An 18,889-nucleotide genomic window follows, 5' to 3' on the forward strand; every position below is an offset into this window, starting at 1 on the left:
ATGCGCATTTATCACTACGGAGGTGGCGAGGTACGACGAGCAGCCACTTACGGCCATCTGGCATATAATTGCGTCGATAGAGGAGACGGTCACGAAGGGCGAAATGCTGCGCTTGTAGCCACGGATCCTTGCGCTGTTCTGATGGCATGTCGTCGATGGACAGGGAAGACAAGACGATGCTGGAGGCAGGTGACAACGGAGCGTCAGGCGGCACCGGCGAGAGAGATAAAGCGTACTGCGTCGGAATGCTTGCGCCCTGTACGATGGATAACTCGGATAGCATACTCTTGCAGTCTAACCGACCAGCGGGCGAGACGGCCGGCGGGGTCTTATAGTGAAGACAACCAACACAGAGCGTGGTGGTCTGTAACAACACCGAATGGGCGCCCATACAAGTATGGGCGAAATTTCTGAAGCGCCCAAACAATGGCCAAGCATTCCTTTTCTGTCACCGAGTAGTTGGTCTCAGCCTTGGTCAAAGTTTGCCTTGCGTACGCCGCAACGTATTCATCAACCCCGGGTTTTCGTTGGGCAAGAACAGCGCCGAGGCCGGTGTCGCTGGCATCGGTGTGCACTTCAGTAGGAGCAGCCGGGTCAAAATGGCGCAATAAGGGGGGTGAGGTAAGTATCGTGCGCAAGTTCGTAAAAGCAGCATCGCAAGCCGGCGATCAGGCAGAAAGATCTTTGTGAGCGCTAAGAAGTCGTGTCAGAGGAGCAATGATGGTCACAATGTTCCGAACGAAACGCCTAAAATAGGAGCATAAGCCTATAAAGCTGCGTAATTGCTTGATAGATGTTGGCTTCGGAAACTCGGCGACAGCGCGAAGTTTAGATGGATCAGGAAGGATGCATCCTTGGACACTGAATGCCCTAAAATAGTAAGTTGGAGAGAGGCGAAATGGCACTTTTTCAGACTGATCTGCAGACCGGCGTCGCTAAGGCATTGCAAGACAGTTTCAAGGCGAGTTGGGTGGGTCGCGAAGTCGGATGAAAATACAACGATATCATCCAAGTAGCAGAGACATGTTTGCCACTTCAAACCGCGGAGAATATTGTCCATGATGCGTTCAAAGGTGGCGGGCGCATTACACAGGCCAAATGGCATGACGTTGAACTCATAGAGCCCGTCGGGGGTGACAAAAGCTGTCTTGGGGCGATCGTCCTCAGCCATCGGAACTTGCCAGTAGCCAGAACGTAAATCATTGAAGAGAAAAATTCCGCTCCATGCAATGTGTCCAGTGCGTCGTCTATGCGTGGTAGCGGATAGACGTCCTTTCGTGTGATCGCATTAAGGCGGCGGTAGTCCACACAGAATCGAATAGACCCGTCTTTCTTCTTGACTAAAACGACCGGAGACGCCCAAGGGCTACTGGAAGGCTGAATTACGCCCTTACTGAGCATCTCGCCGACTTGCTCATCAATAATGCGGCGCTCTCAGGCTGATACACGATAAGGGCGTTGGCGTAGTGGGGCGTGCTTACCAGTATAGATGTGGTGAGAAACAGTTTATGTACGACCCAAGGATAGCTGCTGGATGTCAAAGAAAGCTCGGAATCGGTTCAGCAAGTCGAGGAGCTTGGCGCGTTGATCTGGAGCGAGAGCACTGTCGATAGCTTTGTCGAAGGCAGCCAGAGGCGATGAAGGAGACGAGGAACGAGGTGGGTTAAGGGTACTGACGTTGTCGGAGATTGTGTCGGCACAGGTGGAGAAATCCGATGGGACGGTCACAAAATTTCCTGATCGAAAAGGCTCGGCATGCCCAACGCACTTGCCACGTTGCGACGTGAGTGGATAGAACGAATCGTTAGTAATGACTAGTTCGGTGCGTCCGCTTCGTACACTAAGGACGGCGCAGGGTAGAGGAAGACAGCGTCGCGAGACGAAAAGAGAACATGGGGTGAAGAGCACTGTACAATCTTGAAGAGAGGGACAGTTTATAGGCCCAATCGCAGCCGATAAAGGCGGGATATCAGTAGCATCCGCAACGTGGCATTTGGCTTCCCCAAGAACGTTAGCGGCAGGCAGTCGGTGCGATGCACAGCGGAGAAAACTCTACTTCGGCACGAGCGCAATGAATTACGGTGCGATTGCGACGCAAAAAGTCCCATCCTAAAATAATGTCATGAGAGCAGTGACGGAGAACGATAAAACTGATGACGTAGAGAACGTCCTGAATGACTCGAGCCGTGCTGGTACCGAGCGGTCGATATGCTGAGCAGTGGCGGTGCGCAAAGAAACCCCAGAATATGGCAGAACAACTTTTCGTAACAAGCGGCACAGTCTAACGTCAATAACCGACACAGCAGCACCAGTATCTACAAGCGCAAGAGTACAAATATTTTCAATGGTAAGTTCAATTAAATTGTTCGGTGGCGAAGCAGGACTTTCACTGGTCGATGGAAGCGCAGTTCTTGCCTGCGGAACTGCGTCTAGTGGTTTTCCGGCATATGCGAGGTAGAACGGCGACGCATCGGCGACGGAGAGTGACGGCGCGGAGAGGTTGAGCGGTTGTCATTCGAGAAGTGGTCAAAGTTGGACGAGGGCTGAGGGGACGCACGGAGATGGGACGGCGGCTGCGCGTAGTTGACCGGGCTCTGATCGAAAGCGTACGGGGCCGGGTTATGGCGGCACAGGCGTGCAACATGGCCAGGGAGACCACATGCAAAGCAAATGGGCCGGTTGTCAGATGTGCGCCAAGGGCGTAGAATAGGTGGCTGACGGCGCTGGGTGAAAAATGCCCGCTGAGGTGAACCGTACGATGGAAAAGGCTTAAGAGGTGGTGGTCTTGCGGCAACTTCAGCATACGACAGTGGAGCGTGTGCGGGCGTCGGGACAGCGTCGGCATGAATGAGCGGAGTTGTCAGTGGAGCGGCATGAAGACTTGGTTGTCGAGGGGGCGGAAGTGCGTCGGCAACTTGTTCCTGAATAACCTGGCGTATGGTCAGAGCCAGGTGTGAACTGGAATGCGGAACGGTAGGAATTAGCGATAATTGCCGTCCAACTTTTTCCCGTACGAAGCCTTTCATTGCTTGAATTAGTGTGGAGCTGACAGGGGCGTCAGACATAGCCGCGATCGTGGCTCCAGGTTGTCGAGGGACGATGTGCTGCCGACGAACTTCGTCGTAGCTTTGACACATTGTGACAACCTCAATTACAGTGTGTTCGGCGCGAAGCTTGCGGACCGCAGGGCGACCGAAGACATCCACAAAGCGAGATTTGAACGAGGCCCAAGTTGGAATGTCAGCCTCGTGATTGCTGAACCACAACTTTGCCACTTGTGTAAGGTAGAAGATAACGTTGTTAAGTTTCAAGACGTCATCCCAATTATTGTGGGTGCTTACACGCTCATACGACGAAAGCCAGTCCTCCACGTCCTGATCGTCGGTACCGCTGAAGTACGGCGGGTCCCGCTGTCGAAGCACCCCGGAGCATGGAATTGAAGAGGACGAAGACGCCGAGGTAGCGGAGCCGGTGGTGTTGGTGCTGGAGTCAGTCATTGAGGTCGGAATACAGCGGCTGCGGAGCTCCAGGGCTAGGAAATAGAAGAGAAATCCCGTGACCTCCACCAAGTGTTAAGCGGGGATCCAGGCACTGGTAGTGGGCACTGGTAGCGAGCAAGACCGGAGCGGTGGTGGCTCAGCTTGTAGACAGCTTGTCCACAAAAGGCACTTCCTCTTTCTCGACGATCTGTCTGCCTGATTGGAACTTCTTTACAGTAAATAAGTTTGTAAAATATAGGCGTTTGGTGGTCTAACCGCTGTCTGCATTGAACAAGTAGGCAGCGTATGTTATGGTTTGCACATTGAGTAAGCAGTTGTAGCGTTGCCCCTCATCGCGGTAACCACAGCGGTATTGCCAAATCAAAAACAGAAAACCCGCCACAGGAAGCCCCAAAACCTTCTGAAGCTGTTAAATTATATAGTTGCATAAAAAGATAATTCTTTCTCAACAAAATATTCTCATAAATATATAGAAAGCAACTATTTCCCTTACGCCTAGAAAATACGAATGCTTTCATATTCGAGAACATTTCGCTTGCCTTCTGTAGGTTTATGGCTGCAAAATCACTTTTCTTTCTTGATTAAAAACTACTACCTGCAGGCACGCTCATTCATATAAAGGCGGCATCTGTTACATGAGAGTTTGCTGAGCAATCTGCGGGCGGTTTGCCGCTCCTATAAGACAGATTCTAGGCAGGGTCCCAGCGCTGCTGACTACGTACGCCCTGATATCGTACCAGTCTTTTGGATTACGTTTGGAAGCAGTTCCCACTTTGAAAACACTTTGACTTCAGTATCCGGGTCGAATAGTTATAACGGGATTCATGATCTCTCTTCACAACTGGGATCCCTCTTCGCGTTTTATAACGTACAGATGATTGCACATGCGCATAAAGTTTTTGTTCGGCCAGAGGAGCAGCATCGTGGAGAGAGAAAACTCGCTCAGCTCAAAGAAGCACACCCGCACTTTTTTCTTTTGCCCCCGAATGCAAGTGTACCCTTACGGTTGTTTCAGTCGACGAGAGTGGGCTGCTTCTACGCTGCTTTCATTCACGTTTAATAGGGGGGGGGGGGGGGGGGGGGGCTGGAGAGTGGCTGACCTTGGCCCTGATGAAGCTGGGAGAGGTAGATCACCGCCGCTTGAAGCGGGGGCTAGCCTGCTATCGAATTTCTATCTGTTGTAGGCCATCATTGCACCCGCCACTGCTTCAGTGATGGACGATGGCTGTTGCGGCGCGCGTCTTTAACTCCCTCCTTTTTTTCTTTCTTCTCGATTTTCTTTTCTGTCTGCACGAGGCAGCGTAGGTGGCTCAGCTACAGAGCCAGTAGCAAGCCCGTGCATTTTCTTTTCTTTCTTCCTACTGCCACAACAACGACAACAACAACAAAGTTTAATGTGAGAGATTTTGTCTCGTTCTCGTAACAGACTTGCTAATTACACGAGGGGCACCGACGACGCAAACTACACAAAGCGCGTTCATTTTTATTTGCAACTTCCAGTACCCATTCTTGAAACATAGGGTCATGCAGCCACTCATTCATCACCTTTTTTTACATACAGGACAACTCCTAGTCCGCCGGACTGCAAGCTGGGTACCACAGACTCCTCCACCATTGTATTAAATAACGCCGCATAATTGTATTTAAGGCGTATTTGACGTATTCCGAAATTCGCCATCTTTACAAATGAGTGCCGTCATGCACTCTTGCTCTTGAAGAAATGGGCGCAAGAATAATGAATATATTTATATTAATTAAAAACTGGAACCATTGAAAACAGCCAGAAGATACGCCAAAAGACCTAGAAACAACTAAAAAATCAGACCTGCCGCCGTAAATTTTTGCCCGCTAAATGAAATAAACAACAGTAACAGATTTTAGAGCTTTGTATATGGCATCACCATGAAGGCTGAGTGTAACAGTTCTTTAAAGCTGCCTTTTTTGTAATAAAATTTTCGGAAAGACATGCTCAACTAATCTGCAGCGCTGATGCGGTAACAAGACTGAGAAGATGACACTACGTTAGCCGAGTGATATCGCAATGCACTTGGGGACTTCTGCTCTCTAACAATGTGTCTATTTTTGGTTGACCTAAATTCAGTTTGTTTCAGTAAATGTGAATTGCTTAGCCGATATGAAAACGGGGAACATGTCGCTTGACAAATATTCACATCTTCCAAAGCAAATTAACACAACTATGATAGCCTAGACTGACAATAAAGTAAATACGAAGTTAGGACATGTTTGAGCAGCAACCCCAATCATACCAAGGTCACTGCAATATGCACGCATGCAAAAAAAGTATAGCTCAAGACTCATAGCCTGATAACCCACAAACCACTGCAATGCAGAAAATTCAAAATCTGCAACATCAACCGCTCCCAGGCTCCTGTACTTTCTTACAAATTCATGTCTTACTTAGCAGTTCTGAAAAAAGAACCGATTATGGCAAGTATCACAGTAATAGGGACCTCTCTGAACTAAAACTAATTTTCAGAAAATAAATATGGTGTAGTTTCATCAACTTCTTCAGTTTAAACGAGATGGAAACTACAAAAAAAAAGTATAGATGCTAGATTGAAATCCAGCTATGCCGTTAATAGTGCCGATGTCGGCAGCCGAGAGCACTAGGCTACTGGTGAGACGTTTCGGCTTCGCTTTGACAATAGCCCATGTGCGCATTTCTAGAGAACCATAAAACATATAACCGTACGAGATTCTGCAGAAGGCTTCCATGTTCATAATGGTGCGGTTCTCTGAAAGACTGTCAGCCAGCCACAGCGTCATATTCATATCGTAGCCTCTTAATGGGACGCTGTCTTTTTTATTGACAAAGGACCGGGGTATGTTTCTGAAAGAGGCAATTCATCAGTAATAGTAAGTATCATCTTTCGATATTAAACAGCATTTTATGTACATCTTTTTCAGTGTCACATATAATGCGACCTTCCACATCACCGAAGGGTCTGCAACGGGCCAAGTCTACTTCAAGGTGGAGGGAGGTGAGAAGTTTCCAACCTCTTTTTGATATCTATTCAGGTCTCTCTTCATGGTTGCTTTCTGTCGCGTGGTGGTGCCAAGGTCGAAGGCAACAAACGAAAGGAATAGGTTGGAGCGTTTATTTTAAAATCTTTATTGGGCAGAATTGCGCCTGCAAAAATTTAGCGACTCGGCAACAGAGGCAGCAAGCTTACTCGGCTGTCGAAATACGAATGCCCACTGCATTCGGCAGCGTTTAGTTTAAAGTAGGTAAAACAACTTACCGATAAACAGGTCAAAGGAAACAAGATTTGTCTAGAAGAGTAACTTTGAAGCATCTAGCGCTACAATAAAACTGATAAGCCAGTGTCTCACACCGAATGTTTTTTTTTTTTTTTTTTGATTAAAAAGATCCCAGGTTCGTTCCATTCGCTAGAATCACAGTGATAATGCTGCATTCTGGTGGCTGTTTAAATCAACAATTATAGGTTGCAGAAATGCATTCGTTTCGAGCAACTTATGCGGAGATAGACCTTAGCTTATGAAAGCTAAGGTTCATCTCCACATTTTAACATAGCAAAAGCTTTACCCTGGGCTAGTTGGCCTTCAGTCGGATCGTTACGCGAGAGGTTTAATTTCCGTAAAAGAAGTGTTAGAAGCCACAGTTCATCATTCCTAGTAGGTTATTTATATCTGCCAACACCTAGAAATTTCCCAGGAATGCATTAGATTACAGGTTGAAAATTTATTCTTTCCAATCAGGATCCAGAATAAAAGTTTGATCCTTATACTCACATCCTAATAGAAATCACGCACAATGACCACTAGTGAGTACCGAGGTTCGGCTCCGGCCGGCATCTCCCACTCCCGCTAATGTTCCTACAAAGTTGACGCGAATCCTAAATGACGGTCATATCATAATATAATGGCCGAATAATAAATAAGTGAACGATAAATAATGGCAGTGCATCACATATGTAAGAGAGAGATTAGTATTGTCGTCACCGATTGCCGCCGTAAGATACGACGAACGCAACCCAACCGCCCAGCCGCAAATATTACGGCCCCGCCAGGCGCACGACGGGTTGACCACTGCGAGTTAACGCTCTTGTGGTTTTGGACTCCGGCGCTCGATCTATGCTATGCTCTATTACGCTCCATTTCTTCAAATGTAGGCCTTCTTCAAATTTAAACACTTTTGAGACTTCTGTCGACCACTGAAAGAGGGTAGCGAAAATCCTGAAAGCAGACTGCTGTGAAGTTGGTTCAGTTCCCGGTTTCAAAACTTCTGCTTTCAACATTTTGGTCTTCGTAACGCCCCATGTTTTCTCCTTGCTTGTGTCCTGTAATTTCTGCGGTTCTCTTCCCTGTGATGCTCCACCGATTGGCCTTCAACCACATTTTATTGTGTTAAATTTCTTCAAATGTTGTCTTCTTTCTTTCTCTCTGCCACCAGAGGATTGCCATTTTACGCATTTCCTCTACATCATGTCTTCAGCATGCAGAGCCAGGGCCTACGCTTTCGGCCTGATGAATAACACTTGCCTAAACATGTCTTGAATAGCACAATTGAGTATTCGACAGCCGTTGCAATATTATTGTCAAGAAGACAACTGTCGCTTTCGTAAACTCAAGCTTACTGAATGCAGCACTGAATTGAATTTAAAAGGCGATGTTGCTGCTAGTTGGGAATATAGACCATCCCATTACACATTCAGAAGAGCAACGCACAGTATTCTGCCGTTATCCCACAGAATCGTTATGCCCAAAAAAGCTGGACTTGCTGCTGCTGAAGCCACGGCTATCAAAGTGGCAATGGTAAATAAATTCTTGAGGAAACGTACTGGCCTTGGTGGTAAATATTTCTTTTAAAGTGGTGCTGGAATTATTGCTCGCAAGTGGGGGAAAAATATGTGGTTACGTGTGATCAGATCCACTTGGACTCATTAACGCACAGCAAACGTGCCTCCGTCAAAGTTAGAACAAAATGGTTGAGTTGGGTTATGGTAATGATCGCGTTTTATGAAAGGAGACAAATATTTATTCGGATTTTCAGTTTATTATACCTTAACATATTCTGTACTTTTGGCTGAACTTGTCTGAGAACAGACGTCCGCACTTTTCAGGCAAATCGGACAGCTGCTGCAGCTTCTTCGCCTGCTGATAACGTCCATCACTGAACGCCTTGTATAGGGAACTCGTGTAACCGAAGATTCGGAGGCAATTATTTTAAGCAGCTTCAAATATGGGAGGGGGAGGGGGTGGGGTTATCGGGCTTACCCATTTTTATATCCGCCGTTGTAGGCGTCTTATTATGTAAAAGCGCATCACTGGCCTCCGGCTGGTCGTTCTGTTGACATCCACAATTTCAAACGGGGCCAAAGGCTGTTTTGGTGAGGAACTTCGTCAATGACTGCAAAGCAGTGATCTCATTGCGTGACTACAAAAAGCGTTCCTGGTCAGGAATTTCGCATTTAAATGCAGTAAAAATGCAACCTCCAGTTCATAAGGAAACTTTGTTTGGCTTGATATATAAACTTATCTGACTGCTTCATTACACAAGTTTTTATTTATTTATTTATTTATGTATTTATTTATTTATTTATTTACCTATTACTGCGAGTTTTTTCAAGACCTTATCAGAGTGGACCTGCAATGTGCAAGTTAGCAATAGCTAGAAGCAGTAAGCATAACTTCAAGCTGTTAAAAAAAGTCTAAATTAAAAAAACATGAGACATTCAACGAAAATGCAAAACACAAATACAACAGAACGGTACAATACAGTGCCAAGCATATAAGAAAAATTAAAAGTGGGTTCCGAACATTTCTCGTGAAGTTTGTGTACTGCGGACGAATTAGGTTATTCCAATCTGTAATTGTTCTGGAGAAACAAGAATACGTAAAGGAGGTATCTTTTTTCAGAATTTCTTACCCGCAAACGTATTATACATAAATCCTATTTATCTCACTTATGGCCAGTAAGAGCAATCTTTCAGTGCCTTACGTTCTTATAGACCACCATGCTGCTTTCAACAATTAGCGAGTTTACACTTTTCTTTCGGATGACTCTGAACGCTACACAGCCTACACCGACTACGACTGCTGCCTCGTTGCCACAATTCCTTACAATAAACAAGACCGTGAGTAACTTCGAAACAGACATTGTTTCGAGCACAGACGTTCATATCTTTAATAACGATTGAAATTAGCAAATAATTCTATCAATATTAGTGTTAAAATTTCACGGCATTCTGCTTCAATAATAACAAAGTCGTTTTTGGGGAATTAGTGCTGATCCAGCACCAAATGAAACAATACTTTATTCACCCCTGTGAGGAGCTTTTTGTTTGCTTTGTCTGCGCCTTCCATTAGGAAAGCGCAGCGTTCGAGAAATCGCTCTGAACTCTACATCTCCACACATAGGGGACCTTAATTGTTTTGGAGATTATTATGTGAACTCTTATGTTATTACCTTCAGAATTATTTTCAGTAACGACCGTACAACTGTACGACGGCAAATAAAAAAGTATGAGGGTAATGAAATCTCTCGTTTGAGAAATACGAAAGCACTATCGTTTAATATTTACTTTTATTTATTTGAAAATACTGCAGACCACGCATATGAATGGTCCAAACAGGAAGGGTATTAGTCACAAAAACATAAGAAATAGAACACACTTATTGTTATACAAACTAAACAAATCAATGACACCCCATCCACGCAAGAACTTACGCTCCAGCTCTTTGACAGTGTCGCAGGCCGCGAAAATGTGCAAGGGCGAGGAATTCCACCCCTGACAGTTCTAGGGAACAAAAACAATATTTAAGAGTATTTGTTCTTGCAAAAATTGGAACAAAGCAATGAGAGTATTATTCTAACTTATGATCGCGGATCGAGTGATACGTTCTCACGTGTCCGATATGATGCTATCACTTCTTAGCATGCGAGCCTGAGTAACATGCGCTTTGGCATATGATTCCGCTATGACATAATCATGTTTCCATATCATCTTGAATCACATGGCGTTCTCAGGTGACATCGCCTGCACATTACACTCTACAAGTCATTTATTTATTTATTCGTACCTCAAAAGCCCACTAGAGGCGTTACTATAGGGTCATCCTGAATCGTGCGATACTTCTTTGTCACGTAAGTCCGCAGTGACATCATTGCGCGACTTCGGTGTGATGTCATCCCTTTTTTCAGATCCCGTGACTCTGGTGTGACATCATGAATTTTGCAAGTCATCTTGAATCAACACGTCTTTCTCATCCTGAAGCACATCACACTTCTTATCAATATCTATTCGTTGTCTCCAGCCTCCGTCCTGTGTCTGCTGGGGTTTTATTTTCCTTAAATATCTATTCCTCACGTCACATGATTACATGCAGTTACAGATAACCCAAATGAAGCTATACCTATTGTAAAGAGAAAGATGTACATTCTAAGATGAAGAAGAAGCTGCTGTGCGCTATCGCCAGTGACATCGCTATCGATGTGCGCTCTGGATCTGCTCATACGTGGACTGTTCCTGGCGTGCTTCTAGATCGCATCCCAGTACCTTTAATAAACCCTCATCCTACAAGTGGTGGAGTCGCGGGTTAGAAGCATCGGTTCTGGAGATCCGTAGCCGCACTATTCCTGCACCTGCCATGCTAGACGACGTCCAACACCAAGGCATGCAGGTGGGTCCAACTGTCATCTGCGCCGACTCCCTTCGCCAGCGGGACCGATGAGCACGATGTCGAACACTGGCTCACTTTTTAAGAACGGGTTGGCCTCTGCAATTAATGGGACGACGAAACTAAATTGAACAACGCCATATTTTATCTCACAGGCGTGGCAAACTTGTGGTGCCGTAACCATGAAAGCGACATCCGTTCGTGGGCTTCATTTTAAACAACACTCTCCGAAATTTTTGGTCGTCCGGCTGACAGGAAATTGCGCGCCGAGCAGCACTTGCGTGAGCAGAAGCAGCAATTCGGCGAAAGCTTTACAAGCTATATCGAAGATATCGTCGACCTGTGCAAGCGTGTGGAGACGAATATGTCAGAGGCTGCAAAAATCAAAGACGTTTTGATAGATATTGACGATGACGCCCTCCAGATGTTACCAGCGCGCGAATTGTGTACCGTCAATGAAGTCTTCACGCTCTACCAGAGCTTCGAGGAGCTGCGCAAGCAGAGTGTATGACGCATCAGGCCCAAAACAGGATGAATCGGCTGCCGGACTGACGCCTGAAGCCGACAACCCATCGCTGCTGCAGCTAATTAAAGCATTTATTCGTGAAGAAGTGGCGCGTCAGCTTTCCCTTCTTCCCAGCCCTCAAGAGCTGCCACACCATTCGGTCCCGGCATTGCGGCAGGCGATCCAAGAGTAGGTTGCTGAGGCGCTTCCACCTGTACATCCGCCATCAGTTGTCGCTGCTGCACTTGTGACTTACGCCGACGCCGCTCCAAGACTTGTCGCCGCTTCTATGACCTGTGACGATGTCACCCCAAGGCCTGTCGCCGGTCCTTTGACTTATGCCGAAATTGCTGCACGACCTGGGCCGCCAACTTACCATGATTGCCTGTGACTCTACCACGATTGCCTGTGTAAGCGCCAGCGCCCTATTTGCGACCTGCTCCAAGACCACGCAATCCTTGTCGCACGACAAACAATCGGCCAATTTGATACATTTGTGGGCTGGCTGGGCATATTTCCCGCTATTGCCGCCACCGCCTCCCAGTATCACCACCACATAAGCAAGATACCCAAGGCTCCAGGTACTGGTCTTCGACGACACAATATTCGGCGTCTACTAAGCCTCCACCAAGCCGTCATTTCTCACCAGACCGCTCTGCCAACTCCGACCATCGTTCACCGTCGCCGCAACTCCGCTCTATCTCTCCGATGCGACGTCGACCGAATGCTTCACATCAGGAAAACTAGAGGCCGCAAGCATCAAGACGCCGATGCCCTTTCTCGCTGCCGCCTTCCAGCTAACGTCGCCAGCCTTTCCCTCTTGGATGCCTCGGCAACGTCACTTCACATCAATGACATGCCCTCTGAGCAGCGGAGAGACCCCTGGGTCGCTTCTCTCATCGAGCTCCTCTCAGATCCATCGGCTGCTTTTCAATCGTGTGCGCTTCGCCGCCAAGCATCGCACTTCGCCATTCGCGACAACCTTCTTTATCGCCGCAACTACAGTGCTGATGGCCGCAAGTGGCTGCTAGTCATTCTCCGCTACCTACGCTCGCAAGTCTACGACTGCTTTCACGCCGACCCACAATGTGGCCATGCAGGAGTGTTCAAGACATACCATCGCCTATGCTTGCGGTACTACTGGAGGGGCATGTACAACTTTGTCCTCAAATACGTTCGCTCATGTCTAGTTTGTCAACGTCGCAAGTCCCCTAGTCATCTTTCGGCTGGCGAGTTGCAGCTGTTATCTTGCCCATCACGCCATTTTAATCGCGTCGGTATTGAATTGTGTGGCCTCGCGTTTTAATGGCTTTAGGAGAAACCCGCTACGGGCGTTGGCATACCGGCAGGGTGGTTTAATCGGTGATACGATGCTTGGCGACAGGAGTACGACCGACCTTGGAGCCCGTGGCGAAGCAGTTTTCGAAATCAGTCAGCAAGAATCGAGAGAAGATTCCTCTGATCGGGTGTCAAGTCCGGGCTAATCTTAACGGTTCGAAGGGCATGGAAAGGTGCGGCCTCTTCTTGAGGGCTGGCCCCGGCAGTGCATAAATGAGGCAAGGCAGTAACATCGTGAAGGATGGCAACAACCGTGTCCTTGGCGAGGTGCCGCATCTCCTTAACAAAATTCGTCAGAAGGACAGCAGCACAACCGTCACAGAGTTGAAAGAGTAGTTGAGCGACGGCTATCTCCTTCTCAAGCAGTAGCGGGAGGTGCTCATCCAGCATACCCTCGTAGTCGTGAAAGAAGTCATGCCGCAGAAGAATCAGCACACTAGACCGTGCTGGCACCCTCACCTCATCATCGACCATACACAAAACGTTGAGTCCTGGATCCTTTTTTTTTTAATGCGCACCACGGCCAGGTCACACGCGCTTCTTTCAGGTCAATGATAGCGCCGTTGGTCTGCAGGAAGTTCAGGCCGAGAATCAAGTCCTTCGAACACTCTGGAAGTACTACGAATTCTCCAACATACACAAAAACACAGATGCCGACCCGCACTGTGCACTTGCCAACAGGGGTAATCATGTGGTTCCCCGCCGTGCTAGTTTTAGGGCCGGATCAGTGCGTCAAATCTTTCTTCAGTCCTCCGGCGAGACCATGGCTCATTACTGTATAATCTGCGTCAGTGTTGAGTAACCTGGTAACATCCACTCAATCGCTACGTACAAATCGGAGGTAACACGTCGGATACTGTCGCTACCTCTCCCAAGTGAAGTGTCATTGTACCGGTGGGAGGTAGCACGTTGGATGCTGTCGCAGCTCGACACCATCGAAATCTCGTCGAATCGGCTTGACAATCACGGAGGATCTTCATATTTCTCGACATCAGCGACCCTACCTCCGAAGGCGCTGGTTTTAGTTTTCCCGGCGAGGGCAAAGAGAGTGACGTCGGGGATATTGGGACTTAGCGAACAGTAGCTCGTTCTTGGTAGCCGGACGCGATGGGAGACTGTCGCTCAGCAAGGTGGCTTGCGATCTCAGTAGGCCATTCGCCATTCCGATGGTAGGGGTCGCCCGCTGCAAAACCCCGCAGGCCGACGTGGCGGTACAGGCACGCTCGGTAGATGTGACCTCCACCGTAATGATAGCAGATGGGTCGACGCTCCCGTGTCCACCATACTTGACTCTTGCGGGGTCGCTGGTAGGCTCGCGGAGGGGAGTAGCGAGGAAGACCCTGTGGCTCCACCGTTGGAGCTGCGGCGTTCATACTGTAGTCCGGCGTGGGAGACTTACATAAGACGGACGCGTAGGTGAGAGCCGCGTCGAACTGGTAGGGAAAGTCAGGCACTTGCTCAGCTTCCATACAGACCTCGTCTCGGACGACTTAGCCAATGAGGGAAAAGATGGCATGTTGCAAGGAATCCGGAAGGCTTCCAGTTTCTTTCGCACAACAGAACGGATGAGTTTGCGTAATGCGTCCATGTCACTCTCGGCATGCATAGAAAGTGTGACGGACCCGATAATCTGGTTGGTAGTCAGCGATAGTCCTATTTTTCAGTGTGTTCCTTGCGTCCTGGTTACTTGCGCTCCTGGTCTGCACGATGCCTCACCGTCTAGCCCACACGAAAGTATAATTTACTCAATGCTGCTCACGACACGGTTGTATTAACTGGGTCGGTTTTGCAGCGTTGTCTCCATAGTGGCAGCCTCACTGAAAACAGTATACGAGAAGCGCAGTTTAACGAGACACACGAGAAACACACAAGAAACGGACTTGGCTACAGTGATCACCGGCGTTTCCGCAGCGTTCCTTGTTGTTCCCCTTTCCCTGTTACCTATTTAGGCGTACTGCTTCGACGTACCGAACACATTGAATGTCTTGCTGCTATCAGCTCCAGAAACCTTTTTGCTGTTGTCTATCGCCCTCCTGATGGCAATATAGAAAAATTTTTTGCTAGCTTGGAAGGACTGTTATGGTACACAAATGAAAATGGCCTGACGCTATATTTAGGAGGTGACTTCAATATTGATCTATTAAGTCACTCAACAGCTCAACGTAAATTTCAAACTACACTCACCTCAAACGCGTTTAGCAATTTAATACAAACTGCAACCCGTATTACAATAAACGCGAATACTTTAATAGACCTGTTCATAACAAATTTACCTACCCACGAGGTTTCCGCAGGCGTATGCGCTGCAACCATAAGTGGCCACCTACCCATCTACATGTTCACAAAATTACCATTCACACATTCTGATACAGAAGCTGAAGACCGGTGCGAAAAGCAAAACATCAATGAACGAACGTTAAATAATTTTCGGAGGAAAATAATGGAGACAAGCTGGGATAACGTTTATGAACTGAACTCTGTAATTGACGCATATAACGAGTTTCTCAATCTCTTCACATCTACATATTCTCAATCTTTTCCTTTGACTCTAATTAAAAAAGCTAAAAACTCTCGCAAGCCTTGGATCACGAAAGAATGCATTAGCACGATAAAAAAGAAAGACAAACTATTTAAGCATTTCCTAACCACACGTGATCCAAATGACTGGAACAAGTTTAAGAAGCACAGAAACAGAACAAATTCTTTCCTAAGAAATCAAAAGCGTAACTATTTATATAATGTTTTTGAACTCGGCTGCAACAAAAAACCTGAAGTAATGTGGAACAAAATAAATATCTTATTAAATCGTTTCCCTGCCAACAGGAACCTCACTGAAATGACAGTGAACAACGAAATACTGCGTAATAAAGATTTAGCCGAAGCATTTAACAACTTTTTTTGTAATTTGGTATCAGGTTCTGATAATCCTGAAACACAAAGCCGTGTGAGTAGAAATTCAAACACACTTTTTTTGGAACCAACGAGCGAAAGCGAAATCTACACAGTGTTTATATCGCTCAGAAACAGCCATGTTACCGACATTGACAATATTCAAATAATTCCTGTTAAATATGTTCTTGACCTAATTTTACCACAGCTTACACATATATACAATCTCGCCCTTTCAACTGGTATCTTTCCGGACAGAATGCAAATATCCAAAGTTATAGCAGTATTTAAATCAGGTGACAAAAATTTATTTTCTAATTACCGCCCTATTTCGATTTTGCCGGTATTCTCAAAAGGCTTAGAAAAGATAATACACTTGAGAATAACAAATTTTGCAAATAAGCATGATATTATCAGTGCATCTCAATTTGGATTTCGTAAAGGCAGGTCGACAGAGCTTGCTCTTTTAACGCAAAAAGAAATAATCCTGAAAGCATTTGAAGACAAGAAAATTGCAGCGGGCCTTTACATTGATTTTTCTAAGGCATTCGATAGTCTCAGTCACCTAACACTATTAAGGAAGTTAGAATTATATGGCATGCGGGGAATTCCATTAGCATTAATGACATCATACTTGCAAAATCGTAAGCAATGTGTAGCAATAGGTAAATATTTATCGAACTACAAAGCAGTTACGACAGGAGTACCTAAAGGAAGCATCCTGGGACCTTTACTATTTAATTTTTATATCAATGACATAACGAGCATCACCTCGGTGGCAAAGTTTGTCATATATGCCGATGACGCCACCTTGTTGTTTTGTAGTCACAGTTACGATTGCCTAGAAAATGACATAAACAAAACACTCAGCGATTTATATTTATGGAGCACATCAAATTCCCTGAAACTAAACAGCAAAAAAACTAAGGCAGTAATTTTCACCCCAAGACAGTCTACAACGACAAAGGGTATAAACCTATCTATTGGTCACTCAACAATAGAGGTGGTTGATACAATTAAAACACTTGGTGTATATTTCCATAAACATATGTTCTGGGATGTCCATGTTAATAACGTGATTTCTCGAATTTCAAGGACCGTGGGTAAACTAGCTAAATTCAAATATTTCTTACCGCCTGCTGTTAAACTTCATTTGTTTAATTCGTTGTTTATGTCCATTGTAAATTACTGTTTTCTTGTTTGGGGTAACACTACATTCACAAATTTAAACCAAATTTTCATTCTACAAAAGAAAGCCGTTCGACTCATTGCAGGTGCAGAACCAAATACACACACCAAAAGCCTTTTCACGGAGTTTAAAATACTTCCCATACATAATCTTTACTCTTTCACCTTGGCCAGAAGATACAAGCAAGGTCTACATAACAATGAGGCCTTTATCACATCCATTGCAAATTTAAGTTTAAGGGAGGGTAGGTCTACATCCCGGTCACCAGAAATTTGGAAAGTTCCTTTTTTACGCACAACCTTTAGCCGTCAAATGTTGGAATTTTCGCTTCCATCGTTACTTAATTATCTCCACACTCACAATATCATGGTATAAAATGTTAGTATGTCAACGTTGAAGACTTTTTTTGCATCATAATAGAGATGGTACCTTCGTAAAGAATTGTATAATGATGACTATTTCTTTATATCTTTTTTTTCGTTTGTTTTTGTCCATACTGTATATATGTATTGTGTTCATTACACTGATTGAGCAATTTTTGAGCATACAAATGAAGCTTGATTTTATTATGTTTGCTTCAGTTTATGCAATGTCCTTGCACATTTATTTTTTTCTATAAAAGGTTGTCCTGCAGATTATGCACTGCTTATCTCAACATTTGCGACCGCTGTATGCTGTATTGTACGACCACTGTATGCCTTGTACACAGGGGCTTGAACCTCGTCAAGTGAAGTGTTTTTCACTTTTGTTCGAGCCCCTGCCGCTTTGATGGAAAATAAACCGAATTGAATTGAATTGAAATTGAAATAACATTTTCAGTTGCTAGTCAGAGCCCGTGTGTGTGTGTCGTCTTTCTCGTGTGTTTTATTAAACTGTGCTGCTCGTATACTGTTATGCAATACCAACTAGCCCGTCACATCGCTCTTGTGAACTCGTTGAAAAACTCCGTCACATTGCGCGGGGGGCTGCGCACCAGTCCCGCGAAACGTTCTCGCTTAACGCCCCGCATCTAGTGGCGCAACTTCTCTTCCGGCATTTGGGGGCCTGCGTCCTTGATGAGACGTGTCATGTCCTCAAAAAACATGCGCACGCTCTCTTTCTGGCGCTGACTGTGCGAGTGTAGCGCAGCTTCTGCTCGCTCCCGGCGGTCGCCACTAGGAAAAGTGGCTTTCAAGTCATGACATAAGGCTTCCCAGGATGGGAAAGAAGCCTCGTGGTTTTCAAACCATGTCTCTGCAGACTCTTCAAGAGCGAAGTACACGTTATAGAGCTTACGCTCATCGGTCCACCCATTGTAACGACCAGCACGCTCGGTCTTAACCCAATCCTCGGCGTCCTCGTACACGTCGCCATGAGAAGACAGAGGTGTTCGTGGCTGATTACATTAGATGTGCGTTAGAAGCGGCACGTTCTACGGCCATCTGAGGCTGCGTCGTCCTAGTAGAGGCCGGAAGGGGTCCGAATTCCGGGGGCTCTCCACGTAGGCGGTGGCCGAGGCGCTGATGTACCGGAGTAAGCTCTGCAGTGACAGGTAGGCTATGCATGACTGGAATCGTACCCAGCACTGCCTCCACCAGATTTGTAACGCAGTGTTACACAGCCGGCACTCTGGCACCAAGGAACACTAGTAACCAGTCAGGTCAGGACAAGACGGAGCATAGTTTTACTTCGTCGTCTTTACCCAATTGCCCGTGTCATTCTCCGTCGTCTTCTATGAATGGCATGTGTCGATATTATATGTTCTAGAATTTTACACGGAATGGAAATAAGGAATATCGGATGGTAGTTATGAAGTGATTGCTTGCT

Source organism: Amblyomma maculatum, chromosome 10 (genome assembly GCF_055883805.1).
Source record: "Amblyomma maculatum isolate TAMU_Amacu chromosome 10, ASM5588380v1, whole genome shotgun sequence".
In the NCBI taxonomy this organism is placed as follows: Eukaryota; Metazoa; Arthropoda; class Arachnida; order Ixodida; family Ixodidae; genus Amblyomma; species Amblyomma maculatum.